Genomic DNA, 14,927 nt, shown 5'->3' with positions numbered 1-14,927 from the left:
CTTAGTTTATCAATTGTTCTGATCCAATACCATCTTTTTATCTGTTCCTTAGATTTTAATGGGTTTGAGATCAGTGTTTCTTGATCGGAAGTGGCCTTTGCAAGAATATCCAATGATCTGATTTTAAGGGTTTGAAGGAATTTGTTATCACCCCTGATCATTTGGATGGAGGCATCTTCATAAAGGGAGTCTCTTTGGGGAGTTACAATTGATCTATAAAGTGAGACTCACTTCCACTCCATCGAGTAAAGTAACTAAGACATTCCCAGCTCACATCTAATGAAGGTCATGGGCACAGAGTTGGCAAGATTCAACACTCTCTTCTATATTTTTCCCTCAGATCTTTCCCACTCGATATCAAAACTATGAACATTACATTACGAACCAAATAAAAAGGTTGGAATCACCTTCCCTATATAGTATTTCATCATCGGCAGAATAGAACATTTTTATTTCAGAGTTATCTTAATCATCTGGGAACCCAGTTTTACTGCTTCTGAATCCAAATTCTTATGTAGCTCCAGTTTAGTGGGGTTTGCAGTAATCTTTGAGCCCAGATAGGTTATTTCCTTCACTACAGGAATCAACTGACTCTCGATTTTCCATGTAAATGGTTTAGTCTTTATCAAAGGATGCTTACGTATCATTAAGAGAACAGTACAAAGTGAGGAAACGGTCATAGCCTGCGCCCGTTGGCTTGCAGATAGTGGATGCCATGAAAATACTGATTTTTGCATGGTGGAAGGGGTCGAGGCGGCGGGAAATGTGTGGGAAGTGAATGTTTCAATAAAGGCAACGGCATAGCAGACATAGCCCAACAGGGCCAGACAGGAGAAGGCAGCAGGCCTTAGTGGAAAGCCTTGTTGGGGGCTGGCGCCACCTGCGGGTTTCCTGGTGCTGGATTGGACACAGTGGTGGCCATCCAATCACTCGTGCGCAGAGACGGGCAATTGGCCCAGCACTCTCTTGGTAGAACCAATGCGGGCCATGTCAGAATAGTGTTCCAAAGTAACATGATGTGCCCTACAGGGCCTTCCCCACCACGATCTCCTAGGGCAGGGATCACGATACAGGGACAAGATGTTGCAAGCCCTGGAGGCACTCCTGTGCCATGATGCAGCAAACATATTATCATTGATCCAGCTACATGCAAACAGGACTCCATATCCTGCAAGTGGTCTTGGCATGGTCTAAAGGAAAGCAGGGCTGCTCAGACCAAAACGGGTTGTGGACTAGAGTGTAATTCAGTGAGGTATGTTGACTAGTACTGGGAGTCTTGTACTACCAAGAGCATAATAGGTTAAAGTAAACTATGTTCGGTTCTTAAAGGTGCAGATTTTCCATGGTTTCAGAGAAGGGTGCTTCAACCGGGCTGAGAGTAACTTGGAGCTCATAAAAACAGCACCAGAAGCCCTCATTTCATCTGTCAAAGGCTGGTGCCAACTGGTGGGGGTTGTGGTGTAGGACTATTTGGCTCCTCCCAACTTACTGTCTCTCCTCACCTATCTCCCGCTAGTTCTCTCTCTTTTGAATACACTTTCTCCACAATCCCTGCTCCCTATGGCATTTTTCTATATCACTCTATCAGCCGCCTGGTCCCAATTGTTCATTAATTCACCACCTCTCCCAACTCACTGACTCCATTCCCCCATCATCAACTCATTGTCACTGGTGACTGTAAACTCATCTCTCTCTCCTCTCCTTTATCCAGTTATTTTAGCTCTCTTCTCCTTAACTGCACACTCTGTTCTGTCCACTCTCTGTCCACTCAATGAAATGGTAACTCCCTTGTCCTTATTCTCATCTCTTCTAAACTCACCACCTCTAATATCTCCACCGCTTCTTCTCCGCTGATCATTCCATCTTCTGTGTCTCAATCTCCACTCCTACTTCCACTCCACTCTCTCCATTTACCATTTCCATTACCAAGTGCAAGTTTCACTCCTCTAAATTCCTATCTACCTCGTTGACCTACACCACTCTCTCTCCTCCAATGCACAATTCACCATTCTATCCACTGATAAAGCCTTCATTAACTTTAACAGTGCTCTTAATGCTCCCCTCTACTCTCACTTCCCTCTTAGTACTTTCACTCCTGAACCCTCGCCTCGACGGCCTTGGATTGCACCCATCACCCGCACTCTGAAAATAACAGTGAGGAAAAACCTTCATGCTTGGCAAAGATCTTCACACTCTTTGGATCTCCAACTCGACCTGACTGCTTTTCAAAAGTCCTCGTCTGCTCTCGTCTCTGCCACATGTGACTTCTATCTCTTTCTCATTTTGTCGAAATCGTCTCAACCTCAACCTCGTTGCCTCCAAAAATCTCATTTCTCTCACTTCCTAAACCCTCCTCCATCTCATCTACTCTTTCTGCTAATGATCTAGTGCTCTACTTTGCTTCAGAAATGTCCAACATTCAAAATACCCTCACAAATGATCTTCTATCACCTACCTACACACTTTTCTCCACCCCCTCTATCCTCCTCTCCTGTGACAATGTCTTCTTTTGCCACCACTAACCCTGATGAGATTCTTGAACATCTCCTCAGGGCTAACTCTTCATGTGCCACGATTGACCCTTTATCCCTATACATAGTGAACTCATAGCTCCCAGTGATGCTCCATATCTTACTTTCCTCTTCAACTTCACTCTTGATAGTGCCACTTTTCCATCACCATAAAAGTAAGCTACTGTCACCGTTATCCTTAAGAAACTGGCCTAGACTCTAAATGTCCTTTCAACTTTTATCCTGTTTCTCTTCTAGGTCATTATTCCAAAATGCTAGAGTGTGCTGTTTTGAACCGAATCACTGATTTCCTTGAAAAACACAACCTGTGCGATCCTCTTCAATCTGGCATCTGACATTTGCACTCTACTGAGCCAACTCCCCTCAATGTCAGCAACTACATATCTTCCAGTCATCATAGTAACCATGCATCCATTCTTATTCTTTTCAACCTCTCTGCTGCCTTCAGTACCATCATCCATTATGACCTTCTCTCAACATTATCTCTCCTAGGCATCATGGACAAGACCCCCACTTGGTTTTCTTCACATCTAGCCCCTAGACACTTCCAAGTGTCCTGGAGCAGCCTTATCTGCCCCCTCACCCACCTTACAGTTTGTGTTCCCCAAGGGTCAGTTCTGAATCAATTTCTCTACACTCTCTATAACTCTGCTCTTGGCCCCTTGTTCTCCTCCCATGGCTTCTCTGATGAACCTTTGGCTGATGACACTCAGGTCTTCATCTCCTTTACCTGCCTATCTGATGAGCTGCAGTCAGAAATGTCAAACTGCCTCTCTGCCATCAAATACTGAATTCTGTCTTATTCATTCATGCTCAACTCCTCCAAGACTGAAGTTCTCTTCTTCTCAATGAGAAAGGCTATCTCTTCCTCTCCCCCTCTTTTATTCTTCTCTACTGACTACTTTTCCTACTCTGCTTGCAAACGTGGTGTTGTCTTCGACCCATGTCAAAACTTCTTGCTCTTCATCTCCAAATCTGCCACTGCAGCCAGACATAATCTCCTCAACATCAGAAAAATAAGACATCTTCTTCCCTTCAACACTTCTAAGCACCTACTCTCCTCTTCAGTAAGTTCTTGATCTGGCTACTGTGCCAGTCCACTCTATGGCCTTCCAAACTATGCTTTTTCATCTCTCAACAAAGTTCTCAACTTTGCTGTCAGTACAGTATTCAACCTTCCCTGCTTCCCCTACACCTCACCAGCCCGTTGTCAGGTAGGCTGGTTATCTATTAGACAGAGGGCAAAGTATAAACTCATTCTCATCATCTTCAAAACTATACCTACACTTTCCCCACCTTTCCTATCAGCCCGTCTCACTCTCTACTCTCCCCCTCGCTCCCTTTGATCACCCTAGACTCAGCTCCCTGCCACCTCTAGTGCCCCTTGCGGGCCCTCTCATTTCCAATCTCTTCTTATGCTCGCTCCCTAAATCTGGAATGCTCTTTCTCTCACTCTCCGGACTACGCTGACTCTATCTGTATTAAAATCCAAACTCCAAGCTCTCCTCCTTTCTGAAGACCACTTGCCCAGCATTCTACGGCACCACATCTCCCTGTTCTCCTCTCCCCTACCTCTATACGACAATGTCACAGCACTTATTCCATACCCCTTCATCCTAAAACTTAGCACTTCATCCACTATCGAATTCTTATATCATGCTCTACTCTTCTTGTCCCTGGTTTATGTTTCTACCCCACTTCATCATTTGGTCTTAGATCCACATCATCTCACTGATTGTCAGGGACACTGGTACTCCGCTCTTTAAATCAATGTAAAAAGATTTCGTAAGAATTTTTCTTCCAAACACTGATGGTTTTGCCCGTAATTTTCACTAAAGAAAGAAACAAAGAAAGAAAACAAAGAAGCAAAGGCCTCACTGTGAAGTGCCTAACACAAATTGTATAAACTCCCATGTCACATTTACTTTGGCCCAGATCTACTGATGTTCTTAGAGCTCGTAGCACCAGGCCCTAATGCGTTATATGCCATGCCTGACTCTATGTGTTATCTTATTCATGCAATTTTGCTGTGATGCCCATCGGCTTAGTGCAGCCTACCGTACCGCATTGATTGTCATTGATGTTAGAGTGACCCACTAGCACTGTGCCACCGTACCATGTTGCTCCTAAAACCCTGCCTACCCCTAACCATCACAGCCATGAAAGCACATTACCTAGCTCTAACCAGCCTATTTAGATGTATGGCCTTTCTGAATCTACTACTACCAGCACCAACCTCAACAAGCTATATCTTGTTATCCATGATTTCCATCACCCATCCCAGTGTGCCTACCATCTGCCTATCACAATCTTCAAACCTACCACCCTCAGCCTTTCTACCACCATCTAGCTTCCTACCACCCTGCCTGGTCTATGCATCCGCTCTGCCAAATAACTTAACGCTTTTTGGTCTAAACACTAGCCATAAAGTCTTGCATCAACCTAAAGCCTCCCCTCTCAACAATATAACAACTCCATAAACCATTGACCACCTTGATCCTACAAATGGCCTACCACACCAAGCATGTACACCAACTGCCCCCTGTACCCAATCTTGCTAAACACTATACAGGAACCACCGACTGAGCTCCACATTCATATGACAACACCCCACCCCGACCACACAGGACAATATAAAAGCAGCGAGACCTCAGCTACTCATTCAGCCTCAAATGCTTCTGAAACTAGCCCAGGACTACCCAATAGTAAACAAAACAATACTTCATTGCCTATAAAACCTGCCCTCATCAATGCCAGATCGCTACAGGCATATTCACTAGATATTACAGATCTCATAACATCACATGACCTCGATTTCATTGCGATTACGGAGACCGGGCTGCATACAGCCTCATGTCCCTCACTTGCCCTCGCCATTCCGGACAACTATTCAATCATCCATGCAGATAGAGATGCCAATATCTCCAAAGGAGGAGGCATTGCATTTATACACAAAACCTCACAAGGTCTGAGAAAGATCAGTAATCTTCCCTTGCCTTCAGCAGAACTTTTATCTGTCAAACTATCCACATCACCCACTTCCACCATCACGCTGCATCTTGTCTTTCACCCACCAGGTCCAACCACTACCTTTGAAAGCAACTTCTCACACTTACTATCCTCCAACACTAAGAACAAGTCACAAGTCATTATCCTCAGTGATTTTAACCTAGGCCTATATGACTCTAATGACCAGAAAGCTTGTGCCCTTAAGGACACTATGGGCCTCATTACGACTTTTGCGTAATGGGTTAACATGCTCCGCCAATGGAGGCGGACCCGTTAAACCCATTACGCAAAATTACGAGGTCCCCTTGCGGGACCCGGTAAGGTAAAACCAGGCGTCCTTACCGGGTCCCGCGAGGGGACCAGGGAGCTAACAACGGGGCGGTCGTAATCGGCCCGTTGTTAGCTCCCTCTCCCATTCTCATTGAGCCCCATGGGGGCTCAGATGGGAATGGGGAAGGTCCGGTCCCGGGTTCCCAGAGGGAGGAATTACCGGGCCCTCCAAACTCGGAATGTCCCGGTAATTCCCCATTCTGGGAACCTTGACCCAGACCCGGTTTTGGTGGCAGCCATGCCGCCAATAGCGGCATGGCTACCGCCAAAGCCGTAATGAGGCCCAATGACTGAACTAGGGTTCTCTCACTGCATCTCTGCACCCACCCACTCATAATAAAGGCAGAATCTTTGACTGGATAGCTGACCATAACTGCAACATTGACACCCTATCTAACACTCGTTGCGCCTGAACTGACCATCATCTCATCCGGTTCAACATCAATGAAACCATCGCATCCACTCCTTAAACTATTCAAGCACCAGCCATGATGACCAGGAACAAATTAAATCTAACTATAGACAAACTCATCCTATTGTTACAGCCAATTACCAACCCCACCACGACCACCTCAGGCACCTCAGTTCTAGTTGATTTATATAATCACTCCATTCTCAAGGATATTAACACATTAGTACCTATGAAATTACGCAAATCTGAACCAAGCACCCACCTCAATGCCTGGAACACGCCACATCTCAAGTCTTTTAGAAAAATTGAAAGATCATCAGAATCACTATGGACAAACACCCCCTCCTCAGTAAACAAAGCCAACTTTGCGACAGCCTCCTTTAACTACCAAATAGCCATAATCCAAGCTAAAAAAGACAACTACAATGACCGCATTTCCAAAGTGAAGTCCAACACCAAGGGACTCTTTAACATCCTTAAGGAGCTAGAATCTCCTGCCACACCCCCCGACTCATGCATGAATGACACCCAATGGTGTACCAGTATACAGAATGCACTCCAAGATAAAATTACTATGCTCCAAAACAAAATTGTAATGAAAAAATCTCTTATATCCAATAATGACCCCTCTCAGAACTCACACTCCATGACCATTACGGCACAGAACCAATTCAATTTCACACCACTCTCCATCAAATAGGTTGAAAACATTATCCTGAAACTTAAACCGTCTAATTGTCAGGGAGATGCATGTGCCGCCCATCGTGTCAAGAAAGCTGCTAAGGAATTAGCACTCTTCATTACCTCAGTTGTTAATGTTTCCTTCAACTCCAGCATAGTACCTAACAACCTGAAAGATGCTTAGGGGGTTAAAAAAATTATATAAATTGAGTGTGGGTGTACGGGAATATAAAAAAAATAAAGGGGATGGGGGTTTGGAGGGTAACCCCCCAAAAATAAAAAAATAAAACATTTGATGAGTTTTTTCTAAAAAAAAAACCTGCAGTAAAAAACCCCACGAAAACAAATCCTGCGATGAAATGACATGGAACTGATTACACTGTGGATAGCGGGACTCTCAACAACATTTATCGCATCATACAAGGCTGGGTGGCGAAGCATGGACTCTGTTTTGATGACGATAAGACAGCGTGACTCCTCCTGGGCTTGCGTGCCAACTTGAATAACTTGGACGAGTCATTCTCCTCCTTCAACATTGACCGCAATATAATTAAAGTAGCCAATGTGGTGAAAACATTAGGCATCTGCATAGACTCAGCACTAACACTAACCAGACAAACCAGCACTTTGGCTTCCTCATCGGCCTACACCTGTAATCTTATCACAGCCTGCCGACCCTACCTGTCCCCAGCCAACTGCATTACAATAGCTAGATCCTTAGTCCTCTCTAAGTTAGATTACTGCAATGCACTATACCTTGGCACATATCAACAAAACCTAAATAAACTGCAAGTTCTGCAAAACAACGCCATCCGAGCAGCTCTAAATATCCCAAGGAATCATTACATTTCTGAAACTAGACTATCGCTAAAATGGCTCAACATCAACCAAAGAATAGCTTGCAAAACCCTGTCCCCTACTCACAAGTGCCTATCCAACCAAGTACCCATTTACTTCTTGGCCAACACTATCTCCCGCCACACATCGTCACAGCCTATCAGAACTGCCATGAGACACTGTGCCAACATACCTCGATACAGGCAACAACGTGCAGACGGGGCTAGTTTCCCTGTCCTCGCAGCCAGAAAATGTAATTCCCTCCCTCTCTCATTAATAGATGAACCGTCCTATTCCGGAAAAATACCAAAGCTTGGCTCTAGGAGCAAGAAGCTATATCCAACGCTTAAGCCTGTCCTGACACTTCATTGCCATGTAAATATTGAGTACAGTGTAAATTTGTTATATGAACTTAAATCTGTTCTGTTGCTGCTCATATTTTGTATGTTTGTAAATACTGTTTTCATTGCTGTTATTCCTCATATATGTCTGTATTATTTGCAACATGTAAGTTTAGCGCACAGTTGCCTAAGTGCTCAGTGTGCACTATAAATAAAACAACTAAACTAAACTACAAGGGTCATAATGCACCATTCTGGTACTGTCTGAATTGACACCGGATTCCGAAACGGTGTTCATCCTAGAGTTTTGTAGATGAGTGCCAGGATACTTGGACATTTCAAGAGCATAACAAGACCCCTTATCCCTTGCCCGGAGCCTTCCTTTGCACCCCATGATGGCAAGTTGACAAGATTGCGACAACTTCTCGGAAAAAGCATTCAATCCATATCAAGCTTTACTGGAGCATGATGAAAAGGATTGACGACATGCAATATACAGGCTTGAAATGCACGTGGGAGGGGGCATGCGCTTATTCTAGGATAAAATCTGTGGGTAAACGGATAAAATATAAAATCACAGGTCTCATGGTGTCTCGCCCTCCAAATAGCAACAAGATCTATAATGTTTGTTTAATCGAAATCCAATAAGTACAGCACACAGGTTTCTGATGACCACTGCAGTCGTGACAGTCAATAACATGATCATCATACTGGCCTACTTCACATTTGGTGATTCCTCTCCAGAGCAAAATCCATCAGCTTCTTCATTGACAGCAATTTTTCCTAAAAGACTGACATTGCAAATAAGACCAGAAAGTCTGGAACCAGCACTCTCTCTTCTTTGCAAAAGGAAGCCCTTAATCTTCACCACAGACCTCAAAACTTGCTTTACTGGAGTCTGGACCTCTTTCCTAACCCCTCGGGAAGCTGTCCATTACGCTACATTCAATATCAACACCAGGCTTAAAAAATACAACATCACCCAACTCAGATGAGCTGCAAGGCAATGAAAACAAGATTCCCTCTACCTCTCCTTCTCTGGAGACCTCCGGAGCAGCAGAAGCAATTAATGACAGACTTGAACTTAAGAGGTGCAAGCAAAGAGGCAGGAACATTCCTTATTCGGCAAAGCACTCATACTTTGGAACACTATGCAGACACACATCTGATTGGCCGCATCTCTCCTTCATTTCAGGAAGGAATTGAAAGCCCTGATCTTCAAGAACACCTGGTAGCCTACTGAGACATGATATAACACCCCTACACCCTCTCATCATATTGCCTGCTTCAGCTCTCCCTGGCAGTCTCTCTATGGGGGTCATTCCGAGTTTGGAGGTAGCCATGATGCTCTTAGCACCATGGCTGCCTGCAAACCCAGGTCGGGGTCTCTGAATCGGGACTTACTGGGTCATTCCAACCTTGGAGGACCCGGTAAGTCCCCATTCAGAAAAACCATTCCCCATTCCCATTTGAGCCCCCATAGGGCTCAATGGGAATGGGGAAGGTGCTAATAACGGCCCGTTATTAGCTCCAAGGTCCCTTAACGGGTCCCGCTAAGAACGGCTGGTCAGACCAGCCGTTCCTGGTGGGACCCGCTAAGGGACCTTGGAATGTGGCGGTAGGGGGTTAATGGCACTGGCATCCTTACCGGTGCCGTTAACCCCCTACTACCATACTCGGAATGAGGCCCTATATTTACCTCCTTTTATGTACAGTGATTTGTTGTTTTCTAGGTAGGTTCAAGTTACAACAATCCAGTGCATAAATACATACATGTACATTGCAAGTGGGAATTAGCAGATTACCCTAAAAAATGACACATTCTAAAGCTAAAACAAGTGATTGGTAGTCTAAGAACACATCAAAAGACCATTAGACTATGTACTCGTTAAAAAACCATTATGTATACATTTAGTAAAACCAAAAGTGAGTTTTTTGTATTCTCAGCAAGACCACTAGAAAGTTCCAAAAGGTCTTGGAGGCTTTCATAAAGTCTGTTCCCAAACTGATAGGTTGGATAAAAGGAAATATTGTGCTCAATTGGGAGGGGTTCTTTTATTTGATCATCAGTGAACACATTTTGTCTGTTTTGTTGAGTTGCACCAGCACCTGGTGGACCCAAAGCACATAGGCCCTCATTACGACCCTGGCGGAGTGGGTTTACGCCAGCGGTATTCGTGGCGGACCCGTCCGCCCTACTACGAGTTCCCGTAGCGCCATGGAGCCTTTCTCCGCCTGGTTTTTCCGGGCGGAGAAATCCATGGCGCTACGGGACCTTGTTGTTAATTACGCCACCGTACTTTACGGTGGCGTAATTAACACCTTCCCCACTCCCATTATACCCTATGGGGCAAAAATGGGAATGGGGAAGGGTAAAATGGGGATTGGGGATTTACCGCCCCGCCAAGGTCGGAATGGGGCGGAAAATCCGCCAACCCCCATGGCGGTATCGGCAGCTTTCCGCCGTGCTCCAAGGTGCATTTTGCACCGCGATTTCCGCCAGGGTCGTAATGAGGGCCATAGTATGCACAAGGATTGTGGAAAGTAAGGCAGCACCTTTGTTCAGAACAAAAGCAATTCAGTGGGCCTCATTATGACCCCGGTGATAGCCATGCCGGTAAAAATGGCACAGCTGCCACCAGAGTAATTTATTTTTATGGCGCCCTGCAATGGGGACTTACCGGGGCATTACAGCCCCGGCGGTCCCGGTAATTCCCCATTGACAGGCACTGGGAAAAATTACTCCCCATTCCCTTTCGAGTCCCATTGGACTCAATGGGAATGGGGAGGATGGATGCACTGGCACTGTGTGCAAGAGTGCCGGTGCATCCGTCAAGGTCTGCGAACGGGTGCCTTTCCGTCCACCAGGTCAGACCTGCCAGGCTGAAAGGCACCCGCTCGCAGATCTCGGAGTATGCCGGTCCGGTAACAACGGTGCCGTACCTGCACCATTGTTACTGGACCGGCATACTTATAATGAGGCCCAGTGTCTCCTACTGAAACAGGAGGGAGGACTTCAGCAGGCTTGCGTGAGGGAGGAAAAAGAATCCAATCTCATCAAAGGACTCCTCTTAAGTGTGGAAGGGAGATTTACCAAATAGTGACATCAACCCGCCTTCCAGATGCCCCTAGAATGCTGAGCTTGTCAGCGTCCAACCCGCCAAAGAGGGTCTGTTGCTTGAAAGGTTACGCCACGTGTAACATAGTCATTTGGGATGCCAGGCAACCTGTAAACTAGAGGGGGAACAGAGAGGGTTGTGTGCAGTGCGTCTGAACATCCAGCAATGGTTAGAATCTGATAATACAAAAAAGTTCTTGCAACATATGTTTGTTAAGGATTTTTTTATGATGGAAAACACAGAACCAGTGGGACAAGCACGACAATGATTGTTAAAAAATCGGGGCCAGGGCAGTTTTGTACTGAGGTGTAAATACTCATTGGCCCTCATTCCGAGGTTGGTGCTAGTCATGGCGCTATTAGCTCCATGACTAGCACCAATACCGGTACCACCACCGACTTGGTGGTATGGGGACTTACCGGTCTATTCTGACCATTGCGGGACCGGTAAGTCCCCATTTGAAAAGCCATTCCCCATTCGCATTTGAGCCCCCATAGGGCTCAATGGGAAGGCGTCAATAACGGTACCGCAAATTGCGGTACCGTTATTGACCCCGGTATCCCTTTGTGGGTCCCGTCCATAACACCTGGTAAAACCAGGCATTAAGGGAGGGACCCGCAAAAGGACCTCAGAATAGGGCGCAAAGGGATTACCGGCACCAGTGTCATTACCGGTGCCCGGTATCCCTTTGCGCCCAGGTCGTAATGATCCCCATTGTTTGATTTCAGTTTTTTTTACCAGATGTTTCAAATGATAGACGTGACTATAAGTGACTGGAGGTAACTAGAATATCATAACACATGTGAAGATTGAAAATAAAGAAAACTGTATTCCATGAGCCACACAGCACCCAATTCTGAATTCATTGAGTTTCAAAACTACATTTCTAACAGGATACAATGTTTGTCTTTTGGGTGGCATGGCAAACAATCAGACATCTTACTTTGGTTCAGGGCTATACACTCATAACTCCTCGAAAAAGATTATCATATTGTGTAATGTTTGAAAAACTAGTAAAGCCCAAAGTTCCCCAGAAGTGGTAACTGTGTCCCTAGCTTTGACCTAGTTCAAGGTTTGCCTTTAAACTCATAGCTCCCAATTTAGTACATGGGCCACACGTAAGAGAGAGCTACTTGGGTCAGTGTTATTAGCATTTAAGTCTATATTGCACCATGTGCTGCAATTGAACTGCTTTAAACGGTTTGAAGAGGATGGCCACTTGAATTGGGATTTTCCCATGAGAGTTATATGTAATAAAATGTATACAAGAATGCAGAGAAAAATGATGAATTTAAAAACAAAAATGTGATCTGGGCCTGTGCACAGCATTTAAAAAAGACATGTGCGAGGAAATGTGCAATGGTAGAGTCCAAGACCTGAAATAAATCTTTCCAGTGAACAGAAACTATCCAGCAACCTTTTACTAAAGGGGAGAACAGTCCAATCTGGGATGAAAAGCATGGCATTCCATAGGAAAGTGAAAACTGAGTTAAGGCCTGTATGGTGTTTGTTTTTCTTCTTTACAGGACTGGGAATCAACTTTATATAAAGAAACATATGGAGATATCCAAAATGTACCCCTTTGACAGGAGTTTGATTGCAAAGAAAATATTATAATGTTGCTCTGTTTAAGGTGACCATTGCAATGAGGAAAAAGATTAAAGACTGCATTTGTGAATAAAACAGAAGCTGTGGGACTAGAAAGTAAACTTGCACCCCCACCAGCTACAGTACTGGAGGATGCTTTCCCAAGTGAACACATGCTTTGAAGCTTAACTAAAACCTTTATGGGTCTGCCTGGACCCTTTGTTCTCAAAAGTCAGGCCTTCGACAACAAACCAATTGCTACTTATTAAGAAACCCATTTGTCATTGAGCCCACTCAGAATCCCCTCAAAATACAACAAATAGATTCTGAGCAGTGGTCCCCTCTGAAACAATCAAATATTCCCATCAGTCAGGACAATCAAATTCACACCTTTGGAGATCTGTTGTCTGACACAAGAGACAGGCAGATACTGGAATTACTCAAGGGGATGGGACTGGCCCTAACTTGCCTTGTGCTTTGAAGAGCTTTCTGTTACTGGTTCCCTGACAATGACATTCTCCGGAGTCCCAAATGGCCAGCTCTTAGCTTCATAGACGATGGCACCAGTTGTTATGCTGTTGCCATTTCATATTGCATTATATGTAAAGAAGACAATGCACTAATCAGACTAGCATCATCAGATTCGACTAAGTGAGAGAAATCTGATGAACTGATTAGTAACATGATCACATGTGAGGAATATGATGTTTCAGAAAAACACAATTGTTTAATGTAGAATTATCCAAGATGACATCACACCACCTGGGATGTAAACTGGGTGTAGATGTTGCTGTCATTAGAGTGCCCTCTTCATTGATATGCCCAACGAGTATGAAAGGGATGTATTATTGTGATGTCACGTTTGGAATATTATCCAATAAAATACAGTGACCAATTAGGTTAGAAACATTATACCCATCTCTAGAGGGAAAGGTTTTTAATCTATAAAAAGCCCAAACCCACAGATTCTGGGAACTCACTTGCTCACCCACTCACTGGGATGGAATGACTGACAGACTAACAGAAGGAGAGAAAAGACAATTGAAAACAACAGGATAGAAAATGGAATAGATTGCACTCCTTTTGGACCCTTTTTGGATTAAAATCAGTACCCTGTAATAGAGACCTATCTTGAGCTAAAGCCCTAGGCCTTCTTCAGTGGAAAAGACAACATACAGGCCCAATACAGAAAAGGGAGGCCAGGCTTTGGATGGAAGCTGATCCCATCTTGATGACTAATGACCACCTGTTCCTAGAGGGAGAGAATTGAACCAGTACCTAAGAAGGTGCCCAACTGTCAATGAGACAGCTAAAATAAACTCCTATGAAAGTATAAAGCCAAATGGAATTATCACGGTTGGAGAGTATTTACATTTACTGTAAATCCTGTGAAATTAGTTAATATTTTAGAAGCATGTGTGCTTCTGGAATTATAGAGTTGATTACATAGATCCTATGGTATACATATTGGGAGATCCCATTGCTCTTTTTCTGTGTAATGCATAAGCACAGAAAAATCATACAGGTAGCCAAAATTATATCTCACAGTGTACATACCTAGCAAAATAATGTAATTCAAGTCATTCCGTAGTTACATTAACAAGCAGAGTTCTGTAGGCGCTGAACCACTCAAGATAAAGGAGAAAGAGTGATTAACCACTACGCATTTTGCTACCTTTAAGCTGCCCAATGAAAATGGCAAATATATACTTTTACATGGTACTGCAATAGAAATGCCATTGAAGGGAGTCTAGCAAACATACATGCTAGACAGAATTGTTTCTCTTTTGAAGCAATTTACATGCAGGAATGTCAAGTTGCCTGTCTTTACAATTCAGTTTTCTAGAACACTGTTTGAAATTCTGACATGTGCATTGAGTAAGGGAGAAAGCATCTATTTTCATTACAGGTGAAGTAGAGAGACTTAGATAGGCAGGGATGTTTGATTTCATTTGGTTTGTATTTGTATAAAATAACAACTTTATCCTGAGCCCTCTTATACTATTCAGCACATGGTGGATGTGGGCTATGGGTAAATCAAATGCACATATGGTGATGCACGTGCTTTAAATAAAATCCT

This window comes from Ambystoma mexicanum, chromosome 3q, assembly GCF_040938575.1.
Source record: "Ambystoma mexicanum isolate Mex_15411 chromosome 3q, UKY_AmexF1_1, whole genome shotgun sequence".
Classification (NCBI taxonomy): domain Eukaryota; kingdom Metazoa; phylum Chordata; class Amphibia; order Caudata; family Ambystomatidae; genus Ambystoma; species Ambystoma mexicanum.
Note: the sequence above shows the minus strand (reverse complement) of the source record.